The 12,629-nt window shown below is 40.1% G+C and overlaps 1 long non-coding RNA gene across 1 annotated transcript in view; it reads right to left on the bottom strand.

The window, feature by feature from the left end:
- Positions 1-8,410: 8,410 nt before the first annotated feature.
- LOC138162622 (uncharacterized) overlaps positions 8,411-12,629 on the bottom strand; it is a 4,945-nt gene continuing 726 nt past the window's right edge. The window contains exon 2 of the long non-coding RNA XR_011168669.1: positions 8,411-9,061. This is a non-coding gene — a long non-coding RNA (uncharacterized lncRNA). The remainder of the gene's footprint in view (positions 9,062-12,629) is intronic.

Raw genomic sequence — 12,629 nt, 5'->3', positions numbered from 1 at the left:
AAGCAGGATATTTTCCTCCCTGTTACCTTCTCTGAATATAGCCATAAACAGCTGGAACGTTCTTCTCATTGCACTGCAGGACTCAACTCGCAGTCCCCTTGGGCCAACGAATCATGCTGATTTATGTTTCCCTTTGCCAACACTGAACCAGCCTGTTATTTGCAAAAATTCTTTAGAGAATACAGCATGTTCTACACACTCCGTGGGCATAGCAGAAGAGCCATCAGGGAAATGCCAGTATTTTTGCTAGTGCTTGGTAACCACACCACAGTATTCTCAGGAGGCATTTCAAAGTGATGATGACTCAGCCAGAGTCCCTAGGTGACCTTGGGCAAGACAGTCCCCATTCAGAGGCCCCTCTGTTCTCTCACCTGTGAAATGAGAAGGTTGCCCTGGAAGAAGAGCTCTGAGGTCCCTTCCAGCTCTAATCTCCTATGAGGGTATATGAGTCCACAGTTCCAGGTTTTATTTGGTCTTTGTGGAACAAGTCTTTCTGAGCTCTGGCTAAGGGTGTATTTCTATGTTGTTATTTTTCTTAATGGACTTTAATGTCTTAAGATTCCTCCTTTTATTGGAGAACAGGGTCAGATCAGTTTTCATTCTCCTCTCCATAATCTTTATACTTTGCTAATTTAGTCCCCTCCAATTTTTCCCCAGCCACTGATAAATCATCTTAATTTTTTAAGTCTCTTCATATTCAGTTTTATGAGATACTGAAAAACCCTTTGAGCTCACTGAGGGGAAGGTGTTTTAGCAATCCAAGGCAGAACTATTGTGATTACTGTTGGATTCTGCCAGGATAAGACAAAGCATGCTCTAAAGCCAGAGTGAAGGGGAAATACTACCCAACAACCACCCCTGGGATCAGGCAGGATAGCACCTAATGACCAGGATTGTTGTGACAATAAAATGAAATAATATTTGTAAAGCACTTAGAACAGTGCCTGACACATAGTAGGTACCATATAAATGTTAACTACTAAAAAAAGCAGACCTATAATTATTTGGGTATAAGGACCACCCCATAAGGAAATTCCTTCTATAGCACTAACAAAGATGATCACCTTCATACTTAGAGTTTTAGTTGACTGGGGAACTGAGAAGTAAAGGGATTTAACCAGGGTCACACAGTCTGTCAAAAGTGAAACTGGAAGCCAAATCTTCCTGATTCCTAGGCCTGTCCTCTACATACTATGCCTAACTGCCCCTCTTACTGAGTATTAATAATACTTTGATAATTCACACTTATAGAGCCCTTGAAGGTTTTCAATGAGCTGTTCTGGCAACAACTCAATTAGATAGTTACTACTATCCCCATTTTACAGATGAGAAAATGGAGTCCTTATCAGAGTGAATAATTGATCTTCAAGTGGTTAAAGTGCCTTGCCCCAAGACCACAAGAATAATAAGTTATAAAAGGAGACTTGAAACACAAGGTACTTCCAACACCAAGTCCACTAACCACTCTGATAGGAAAAATAAGGTCCAAATGCCTTGACCTGAACCACAAAGGAGCCAGTCTTAAATGTTGTCACTCCCAAACCTCCTCCTCAGATACATTTTAAATTATCAATATCCCTTATGCATTGATCAGTTTGGGTTGACCCAGGATGAGACAGAGGGTACCTCAGTTAGAAGCCCCTGAAAGAAGTTAAGGGTAGCTGGGGATTAGGGAGGGAGGGAAAGAAGGAATGAGGAATGGGGAGGGAGGAGTAGACTAAATTCTAACTTTATCTACTTTTATCATTTTCCCAACAGTTCATCCATGGCTCTTAGCATTTCTAGCTTTCTTCAAGGCTTGAACTTCTGTGTCCTATTCAAAATCTCTCCTAATCTCCACCCCCATCTGCTAATGCCATCCTTTGTAAAATTACTTCATTTTCAAATTATATATATTTGGTATTGGGGGTGTGTATATTGTTTTCTACCAGTAGAATGTAAGTTTCTTGAGAGCAGGCACTAATTTCTTTTTTACTTTGTATTTCCAGCATCTAACTCAGTGCATAGTACATAGGAAGTACTTAAGGCATTTTTGTTGAAGGATTACATGAATGAATGAATGCTCCTGTCTAATATATCCTCTAAAGTCTACAACTAACTTGAAACACATTACATGTGGTTCTACCACTAAAGAGACTTTTTGTTTTCCTGGGAATCACACTAGACACATGAAACTCAAGAGATCACTAAACAAGGTAGTTAGTAAAGAACAAAACTAGAAGAGAGGCCAGAACCTTAGGGAATACCCACAATTAGTGGGGATGACATGTATGAAGAAGCAGCAGAGGAGACAGAGAAGAAGCAAACTGGAGGAAAACCAGGTGAGGGCAATGGCCAAAAACAAAACAAAACAGAGAGAAGACAGTGATGAACCATGTCGAATACTGCAAAAAGATGACAAAGGATGAAGATTGAGGGGCAGCTAGGTGGCACAGCGAATAGAGCACCAGCCCTGGAGTCAGGAGGACCCGAGTTCAAATTCGGCCTCAAACACTTAACACTTACTGTGTGACCTTGGGCAAGTCACTTAACCCCAATTGCCCTGCCCTCCCCCTGCAAAAAAAAAAAAAAAAGGATGAAGATTGAGAACAGTTCATTAAATTTAACTATTAAGAAATTCTTGGTGAGGACTTTGAACCAAGATGAGTGCCTATACAAAGGCAGGCTACCCAGAGAAAACATGTACTCAAGCAAAATCCTAAAACCCATACCAGACTAATTAATAAACCAAGAAAAATCTGATGGAAAACTACATTAAGTCACTTCTGTCAGTCCAGAACTATACAAAAGGTTATCCAAAAGCCAGCCAGTGATAGCAGAGAATGTTGCCAACAGGTCTAGTATCAGTTCAGACAACAAAGTTTTTCATTCTCCCAGGCCAAAAATGGACAAGAAGGCTCCATGTTTAAGGCATCAAAAGCTAAGACCTCCCATACGCATATCCTAAGAAAACCCCATAAGGTCAGAAATTGCCAAAATGGAAATCTTGGAAGCCTTGGAGTATAACAGCAATCAGACTAATGCAATATGCAACATTCAGACCTGAACAGCCAAGGTACCCAAGGACTCCAAGTTCCCTAGCTCTTGTCCTGAGATACCACAGAGAGCCCTGAAGATCTAGCACTTTGAATCTTGAAGGTGTGAGGGATGCTGAACCCTGGGAGGTGGATGCAAGTCCAAGAACCCAAGTGACCCAGGGTGAGAATAAGCAGGGCTTCCTACCTCACCCAAAAGGGTGACAGGGGACTAAGTCTGACTCTGGCACAAAGCCTCATTTCAGGAACTAAACTTGGAGAGATTAATAAACCAAAGAAGAGACCAACCAGTATTAAATATACATATATTGTATTACATGTATACACACATATATACATATGTGTATACATATGTATGTGTATATGCGTTGTGTATGTATGTGTATTAGATGTAAGAGCCTTCAAAAGAAGGAGAGAGCAACTGCATAAAAACTACAAGGAAAAAAATAGATTTTTCCATAAGGACTACACAAATACCTAGAAAAAAATGAAACAAGATTTGGAAATGAAATAAAAACTCTAGAGAAAAGAACTAGAATAGCTATGAAAAGAAAATGGTAAATTTTATCTAAGAAAAGGAATCCCTGGAAACTTGAACAGAACAAATGAATCAATGAGAGCAAGAAATAGAACTAAATCAATAGGTTGAAAAATGGGGGTGGGGAGGAGGAAACAACATAATATATCTCATATCAAAAATAACTGACCTGGAAAACAGGTCAAGGAAAGATAATCTAAGATGCGTTGGACTCCCTGAAAGACATGATTTTTAAAAGCCTGAACACTATATTTCATGAAACCATAGATGAAAACAGATCCCTTAGTACCAGAAGACAAAGTAAAGATAAGAAGAATCCACAGACCACTTACTGAAAGAAACCCTCCGAGTTTAGAAATACCCCATAAATGTCATAGTCAGAATCTAAAGTTCTCTTGTGAAAATAAAAATATAGCAAGTATCCAGAGAGAAGCAGTTCTAATATCAAGGAATTACAGTCAGAATGATACAAGACCTGTAGCTTCTACTAAAATTAAAGGAGATATTAAAAAATAGTGTTCCAAAAGGTAAAAGATAGAGGCTTACAACCAAGAATACTTACCCTGCAAAACTTAGTATAATTTTACAGGGGGAGAAATATATTTAATGGAATAGAGGACTTTCAATCATTTCTGTTTTGTTTTGTTTAAAAAAAAAAACCAGATCTGGGTGGAGCCAAGACAGGGGAGTAAAAACAGGAACTCCACATGGCTCCCACTCCAAACACTTTCAATACCTGTAAAATATTACTCTAAACAAATTTTAGAGCTACAGAACCCACAAAGTAAGAGAGAGAAACAAATCTCCTGCTGAAGGCAGGCTGGCAGGTGGACAGGAAAGGTCTATCACACCAAGCTGGGAGCTGAGCGCAGTCCCTCATGAACTGCCCACAACCAGACCAAGGGCAGCCCTGACCCCTGGCCCAGACTGGCCAAAGCAGACTTCAGGAGAGTGAATCACCAGCAGCTGTGGTGGTTTCCAGACTTCTCAACCCATAAACACCAAAGAGAAAGTAAAAGGTCAGTGGGCAACTCCTGGAACCGGGTGACAGAAGAGCGTGGTCTGGCTCCTGCCCCTGGGGTGAGAGGTGGCAGAGGTATGGTGGGGCTGAAGCTACTGCCACATGGCTGCCCCCTGAGTTCCTGGCCTGCATCGTAGGGGGCCCAAGGGACCATTCAGAGGGTAATAGTTCTTGCCTTGACCTGCTTGGATCTGGATTGTGGTCTTGGGTGGTGGTGCTGGGTATGTGGCCAGTGTGCCAGAACTTGGGGTATCTGTAGAGAGAGTGCCCTCCTCGTAGCCCTGACAACATCTGTGAAAACCCCAGCGATTTGAGACATAGCTCTCTGCAATCTGGAAGCAAAGTTCTATCATAGCAAAGAGCTCAAAAGTCAAGTAATTGGCTGGCAAGATGAGCAAGCAATGGAAGCACAAACAGATCATAGAATCCTTTTTGGGGGACAAAAAGGATCAAAACATGAAACCATAAGAAGTCAATTAAGTCAAAACTCCTGCATCAAAAGCTTCCAAGAAAAATATGTGCTGGTTTCAGGCCATGGAGGAGCTTAAGAAAGATTTTGAAAATCAAGTAAGAGAAGTGGAGGAAAAACTGGAAAGAGAAATGAGAATGATGCAAGAAAATTATGAAAGGTGAGTCAATAGCCTGCTAAAGGAGACCCCCCCCAAAAAAAAAATACTGAAGAAAATAACACCTGAAAAAAATAGACTAACTCAAATGGCAAAAGAGGCCTAAAAAGCCAATGAGGAGAAGAATGCCTTAAAAAGTTGAATTCCCCATATGGAAAAGGAATTTCAAAAAGTCACTGAAAAGAATAATTCCTTCAAAATTAGATTAGAGCAAATGGAAACTAATGACTTTATGAGAAATCAAAATACTATAAAATAGATCCATACAAATGAAAAAATAGAAGACAATGTGAAATCTCATTGGAAAAAACACTGACCTGGAAAATAGAACCAGGAGAGAGAATTTTAAAGTTATTGGACTACCTGAAAGCCATAATCAAAAAAGGAGCCTAGAAATCATCCTTCAAGAAATTCTCAAGGAAAATTGCCCTGATACTCTGGAACCAGAGGGCAAAATAGAAATTGAAAGAATTCACCAATTGCCTCTTGAAAAAGACCCCAAAAAGAAAACTCCTAGGAATATCATAGCCAAATTCCAGAGTTTCCAGGTCAAGAAGAAAATATTACAAGCTGCCAGGAAGAAACAATTTGAGTATTGTGGAAACAGAATCAGGATAACACAAGATCTAGCAGCTTCTACACTAAGGGATTGAAGGGTTTGGAATATGATGTTCCAGAGATCAAAGGAGGTAGGATTAAAACCAAGAATCATCTACCCAGCAAAACTGAGTATAATGTTTCAGGGGAAAATATGGTCATTCAATGAAATAGAGGATTTTCAAGTATTCTTGATAAAAAAAAAAAACCAGAGCTGAACAGAAAATTTGACTTTCAAATACAAGAAGCAAGATAAGCATGAGAAGATAAACAGGAAAAATCATAAGGAACTTATTAAAGTTGAACTATTTAGATTCCTACATGGAAAAACTATAATTGTAACTCATGAGACTTTTCTCAGTATGGGGATAGTTTAAGGGAATATATATACATACACACACACATATATGTATGTATGTATAGGAGGGTGTATATATATAAATACATATGTGAGTGTGTGTATGTGTGTACATGTATACATAGCCAGAGGGCACAGGATCAGTTGAATAGGAAAGGATGATATCTAAAAAATAAAATTAAGAGGTGAGAGAGGAATATAATGAGAGAAGGAGAAAAGGAGAGATAGAATAGGGCAAATTATCTCATATAAAAGAGGCAAGAGAAAACTGTTACAAAGAAGGGGGAGAGCAGGAAGGTGAAAGGGAATGGGTCAACCTTACTCTCATTGAATTTTACTTAAGGAGGGAATAACATACACACTCAATTGGGTATCTTACCCTACAGGAAAGTAGGGGGGAAGGCTATAAGAAGGGAGATGATAGAAGGGAGGGCAGATTGGGGGAGAGGGTAGTTAGAAGCACATACATTTGAAAAGTGACAGGGTCAAAGTATAAAATAGAATAAGTTGGGGGTGTAATAGGATGGAGGGAAATATAATTAGTCTTTCACAATATAACTACTATGGAAATGTTTTGTGTAACTAAGTATATACAACCTACATTGAATTACTTATCTTCCCAGTGGGGGGCAGGGAGGAGGAGGGAAGAAGGGAAAGAATCTGGAAATCAAAGTTTTAAAAACAAATGTTTAAAAAAATTGGGTTTTTTTACATGCAACTGGGAAATAAGATATACAAGCACTGGGGTATAGAAATCCATGGGGGAGGATATGAGAGAGCAGATTGGGAAGGGGTATTCAGTAAGCTTGCTATCTTGGGGTGGGGGGGTAGAGGAAAGATGGGGAGAAAATTTGTAACTCAAAATCTTATGGAAATGAATGTTGAAAGCTAAAAATAAATTTTATAAAAATAAAATAAATCTTTAAAAAAAACAGATCTGAGTAGGAACTTTGAAATGCAAACACAAGAGTCCAGGGAAACCTAGAAAAATAAATTTATTTGAGCAACTGGAATGAGCTGAATGATGATGAAAGGTTTAACATTCTAATAGAAGGAGAAGAAACAAGTATCCCATTAAAACCTTGGATGTATTCAAAGAGTATTGGTGGAGTTAAATGAGAAAAACAGAAGGTCTGGGAGTGGATTCATTCTATTCTGAGGGTTTGAAAAAGGGAAAGAGAAGGAAGGGTAAAATGATTATAACAGTATAGAAAGGAGAGGATGGGATGTAAGTGGAGTTGGGGGGACAGGTATTATGTGAACTTCACTCTTATGTGAAAAGAACAGAGGAGGGTGGAACGTACACACACATACACATACACACATGCACATACATCTCATGACCTTATTACTCACACCATCTTTAGTTTACCTAAACACAATAAAACTTCATGGACACACACTCTCAGCAAACACTGGCATTTAATAGACTGTGTCATTGTAAGGAGAAGAGGTAGGATGTGAAATTGATGAAAGCAGTGTGTGATGATAGATGGATCATAGACTTACTTTCTCCAAGCTAAATATTCAAATTCAACAAAAGCAATGGCCCCAAGGCAAAATGACTAGCATAAGACTTAATGTCAACAGATGAGAGAACTTCTCCCAGAAGGAAGTTTTTTGCTAACTTGGAGGGAAAGCTGAGCAGCTGCCAATACAGTTGACAACAGTAGAGCAATAAAGGAGAGGTCAGCTTTCAGAGATTTGGTAAACAGCACCACATTTACTCATCTGGGACAGAACACTCACAATTAGGAATTGGTTTGACAAAAATGATAGGGAAATTCAGAAACTGCTAGATGAAAAACAAGAACTCCATAGGGATTAACAGTAGGATAGTTCATCTGTCACTAAGAAGGCAATGTTTAACTCCATCAAAAGTAAAATGCAAGGGAAGCTTAGAGAGATGCAGGCTTCTTGGCTCAGTAAAAAGGATGAAATTCAGTTTTACACAGATAGCAACAATCCATAGCACTTTTAAGATGCCCTGAAGGCTATTTATGGGCCAAAGATGTGTGTTGCATCTCACCTATTCAGTGCCGATGGAGCCACATGCATTAGTAATAAGGACATGATCCTGGAGAGATGGGTTGAACACTTCCATAGTGTTCTCAACATCTGTCATCAGTCAGTGCTGAAACCATTGACCATATATATACCTCAGGTTGTAGTCAATCCCTCTCTAGCTGAACTGAACTGAAGAAGAGGTTCTGAACACTATTAAGCTCCTCTTGTGTGGTAAAGCACCTGGTGCTGATTTTATTCTAGCTGAGATTTACAAGGCAGGGGGTCCACTGTTCATCCCAAAACTGACCAAAATTTTATGGATTATATGGCAAGAGGAGGTTATCCCCCAGGGCTTCCAGGATGCCTCTACTGTCCATCTCTACAAAGGAAAGGTTGTCCTGTGACAATCACAAGACAGTTCCCTCTCTTAGTCGTTGCCAGAAAGATTCTTGCCAGAGTCCTCCTCAATTACCTGGAAGGTGGTAATATACTCAAAAGTCAGTGCTTCTTCAGAAAGGTTCCACAGAACCATGGATACAGTGTTTGCTGTCCAACAACTCCAGGAGAAATGCCAGAAGCACAAAAGAGGTCTGTACACAATGTTCATCAATCTGAACAAGGTCTTTGATACTACCAGTCATGAGGGCTTGTGGAACATTATGTCAAGATTTGGTTGCCTGGAGAAGTTCATCAGTATTGTAAGTCAGTTCCATGACAGCCTGCTTGCACAGTTTCTAGACAATGGACTTCCATGCTTCCCAACCACTAATGGAGTGAAGCAGGGTTATGTGACTGCTCCCATGCTTGTTGGCATGTTGTTTTCAGCAATGTTGTCAGATACCTTCAGTGAAGACAAAAATGGCATCAAGATCAGCTTACCTGTGGATCAAATAAATTATTTAATTTTAAAAGGCTACAAGCCAAGACTAAAGTGGAGGGAAAATTAGTCCAAGATTTTGTTTGAAGATAACTGTACACTCAATGGGTTATATGGAAAGAGGAGGTTATCTCTCAGGCTGAGATTCAACAAAATGTGAATTAATTCTCTGCTGTTTGTGTAATTTTAGCCTAACAATTAACACCATAAAAATAGAGGTTCTCCACCAGCCAGCACCATACATGTTCCATACATGGAACCATCAATTACAGCAAGTAGAGAAATACTGGATGCAATGGATAAGTTCACTTACCTTGGCAGTATACTTTTCATGGATGTAGACATAGATGATGAGGTTGATACACACATTGCCAGAGCTAGCTCAGTGTTTGGGAGACTTTGAAAGAAAGTGTGGGAAAGAAGAAGTTTGCCTAACAAACTGAAGGCCCACAGAGCCATTGTGCTGACTTCATTGTTGTATGCCTATGAATTCTGGACAGTTTATCAGTGTCATGCCAGGAAACTGAACTGTTTCCATTTGAATTGTCTTAGAAGATTCTGAAGATCGCCGGACAAGATGAGGTACTTGATATCAGGTCCTTTCTCAAGTTGAACTGCCAAGTATTGAAAGTCTAACACAGAGAATGTAATTCCAATGGGCAGACACACTTTTGCCTAAAAGACTATTTTACAGAGAACTCACACAAGGCAAGTGCTCACATGCAGGTCAGAAGAAGTGATACAAGGACACTCTCAACGTCTCTCTGAAGAACTTTGGAATGGATCGCACCACATGGGAGACACTGGCAAAGGACTGCTCACCATGATGTACCTGCACCCAAGAAAGTGCTGTGTTTTCAAGCAAAGCAGAATTGTAGTAGTTCAAAAGAAACATGAGATGCACAAATTTAGAGACATTTACACTCCAAATGTTCATGTGGACTCTGTGCCCAACCTGTGTTAGAGTGTTTCTGGCTTGTGTTGGTCTGATCAGCCACAGCTGGACACACACATTGTAACTTGACTCCAACACAGCGCTGTCATTTTGATGCTATTTAAGAATGAAGGACGACAACAGCATATATGTACACAGACACACAAACAGTTCTATGTAAAGTGCATCAGATCCAGCAATGAAGAGGTATGTACCCTGCACCCTCTCCTTAAATGGAGGAATTTAAGGCTCCACGCTCCAATCAGATGGTTTTGAGGCATAAGCACCAATGATAAGTTTACTGTGCTCATGGCATAGTCAAAGAAGTTCAGAATGAGTATTGTCAGATGGGAAATGAAGACATATTTGAGGAGTGTGTGTATATGTGTGTGTACATGTGTGTTGTTCAGTCATGTATGACTCTTCATGACCTCATTTGGAGTTTTCTTGACAAAGATACTGAAATGGTTTGCAATTTCATTCTCCAGCTCATTTTATAGATGAGGAAACTGGGGCAAACAGGGTTAAGTGACTTGCCCAGAATCACACAGTTAGTAAGTGTCTGAGGCCAGACTGGAACTCGGGAAGTCTTCCTGACTCCAGGCCTGGCACTCTATCCACTGCACCATCTAGCTGGAGGTATCTATGTATGTGTGAGTATGTGTATACACACGTGTGTATATACATATAAATACATACCTGTATAAATGTATATATATGTGTGTGTTTATATACGTGTATATAAATATACATTATAAATTATATATTATATTATAAATATATATAAATGTATATATACATATGTGTGTTTATATACATATTCCCTAGTATGAGAGCAGGTATTAGGGAAGAAAGAAAACCTACAAACCAGTCACCAAACTGGAATTTGAAGTCAAGTCCTCTGATTCCCAATCTAGTACTCTTATCACTTTACCACATTTTCTTCCTAAATCACTGAAAACCTGTATTGTGCTCCTGAAGATCTTTGGTGGGGCTAGTTCAATTACCAACAAGCCTTGGCCTCAGAGTTCACTATGACATTATATAGGACAGTTAGGTGGTTCAGTGCATAGAGACCTAAACCTGGAGTCAGGAAGATCTGAGTTCAAATTCAACTTCAGACCCTTGCTAGCTTTGTGAATGTAGGCTAGTCACCTCACCTCTGTCTGCCTCCATTTCTACACCGGCAAAATGGAGATAATAATAGCAGCTAGCACCACTGTTGGGAGAATCAAATGAGAGAATATTTGTAACACACTCTGCAAACCTTAAAACACCACAAAAATGCTATCACCATCATTATCATTGTTATCTTTATGTCCCCCACAAGCATCCCCCACTGTCTTTCTTTTTGCATTTCTAACTCCCTTGTCTAGCACACAGTAGGCACTTAAACTAATGTTTATTGACTTTTGATTATCTCTATGCTGATTATTCCCAGATCTACACATCCTTCCTCAAACTCTCTGCTGACCTTTAATCCACACCTTTATGGTTAAGAGTCAGAGGGTTCTCCAACTGCCTTTCAGACATCTGGCACTGGATGTCCAGAAGCTACTTTAAACTCAACATATCCAAAACTGAACTCATTATCTTTCCCCTGAACTCTGGCCACTCTCCCCCCTCTTTCCCTATTATTGTAGAGGGGAACACCATCCTGCTGGCTCCTCAGACTCACAACCTGGTCTCCTTACTATCTCTCACCACCCACATCTAATATCACCATGTGGCCTGATCAGCCAGCACATGGCGTAAATAAAGGGTCCAATCTTAGCTTGTTACTTGTGTCTTGCTCTGTGTTTTCTGGGTAAAACGCTCTTTGATCCAATGACACTGGCTTCCAGGCTGTTCCACAAACAAGATATTCAATCTCTTGGCTCTGGGCATTTCTCTGGCTATTCCCCATGCCTGGATGCTCTCCCTTCTCATCTCCACCTACTGACCTCCCTGGCTTCTTCTAAGTCCCAACTAAAACCCTCCCTTCTACAGGAGGTTTTCCCCAGACCCTCTTCATTCTAGTCCCTTCCTTCTGCCATTTCTATCCTGTTTATCCTTGCTTTGGATATTGTTTGCATATTGTCTCCTCCACTAGATTATAAGCTCCCTGTAGGTAAGGGCTATCTTTTGCCTCTTTTTGTATCCCCAGCACTCAGTACAGCACCTGGCAAACAGTAGGTGCTTAATAAATGCTTATTGATTGATTGAATTCCAGTCCCCTGACTGTGGCATGGGGTCCCGGCTTATGAGCAAGAACCACCATAACCGAGTGGCATAGTATCTAGAGCTGGAAGAATCTTATAGGTCAACGAGTTCAACTCCTTCAACTTTTAGATCAGAAAACAGAGTCCCATTGGGGGAAAGTAATTTGCCCAAGGTCACACAAGCAGTAACATCAAAGAGAGAATTTCAACAAAGAATTTCAAAATCCAGCGTTCTTGCCACTTCATTACACAGACCCATGAGCTCACATTTGGTACAGCAGAGAGAGTGCTAGACCTGGAGCCAGGAAGACCTTAAGTCCAAATTCCACCTAGCTCTGTGACTCTAGGCAAGTAACTTAACTCTCAGTTTCCACATCTGTAGACTAGGGATCATGATAGCACAAAAACCTCCCAGGGTCTTTGGGGAATAAATGA

Source organism: Petaurus breviceps, unplaced genomic scaffold, assembly GCF_028583685.1.
Source record: "Petaurus breviceps papuanus isolate PSGF00001 unplaced genomic scaffold, PetGlider_PUasm1.0 120, whole genome shotgun sequence".
NCBI lineage: Eukaryota > Metazoa > Chordata > Mammalia > Diprotodontia > Petauridae > Petaurus > Petaurus breviceps.
The sequence above is the reverse complement of the archived record's forward strand: the minus strand, read 5'-3'. Positions and strand labels throughout refer to the sequence as shown.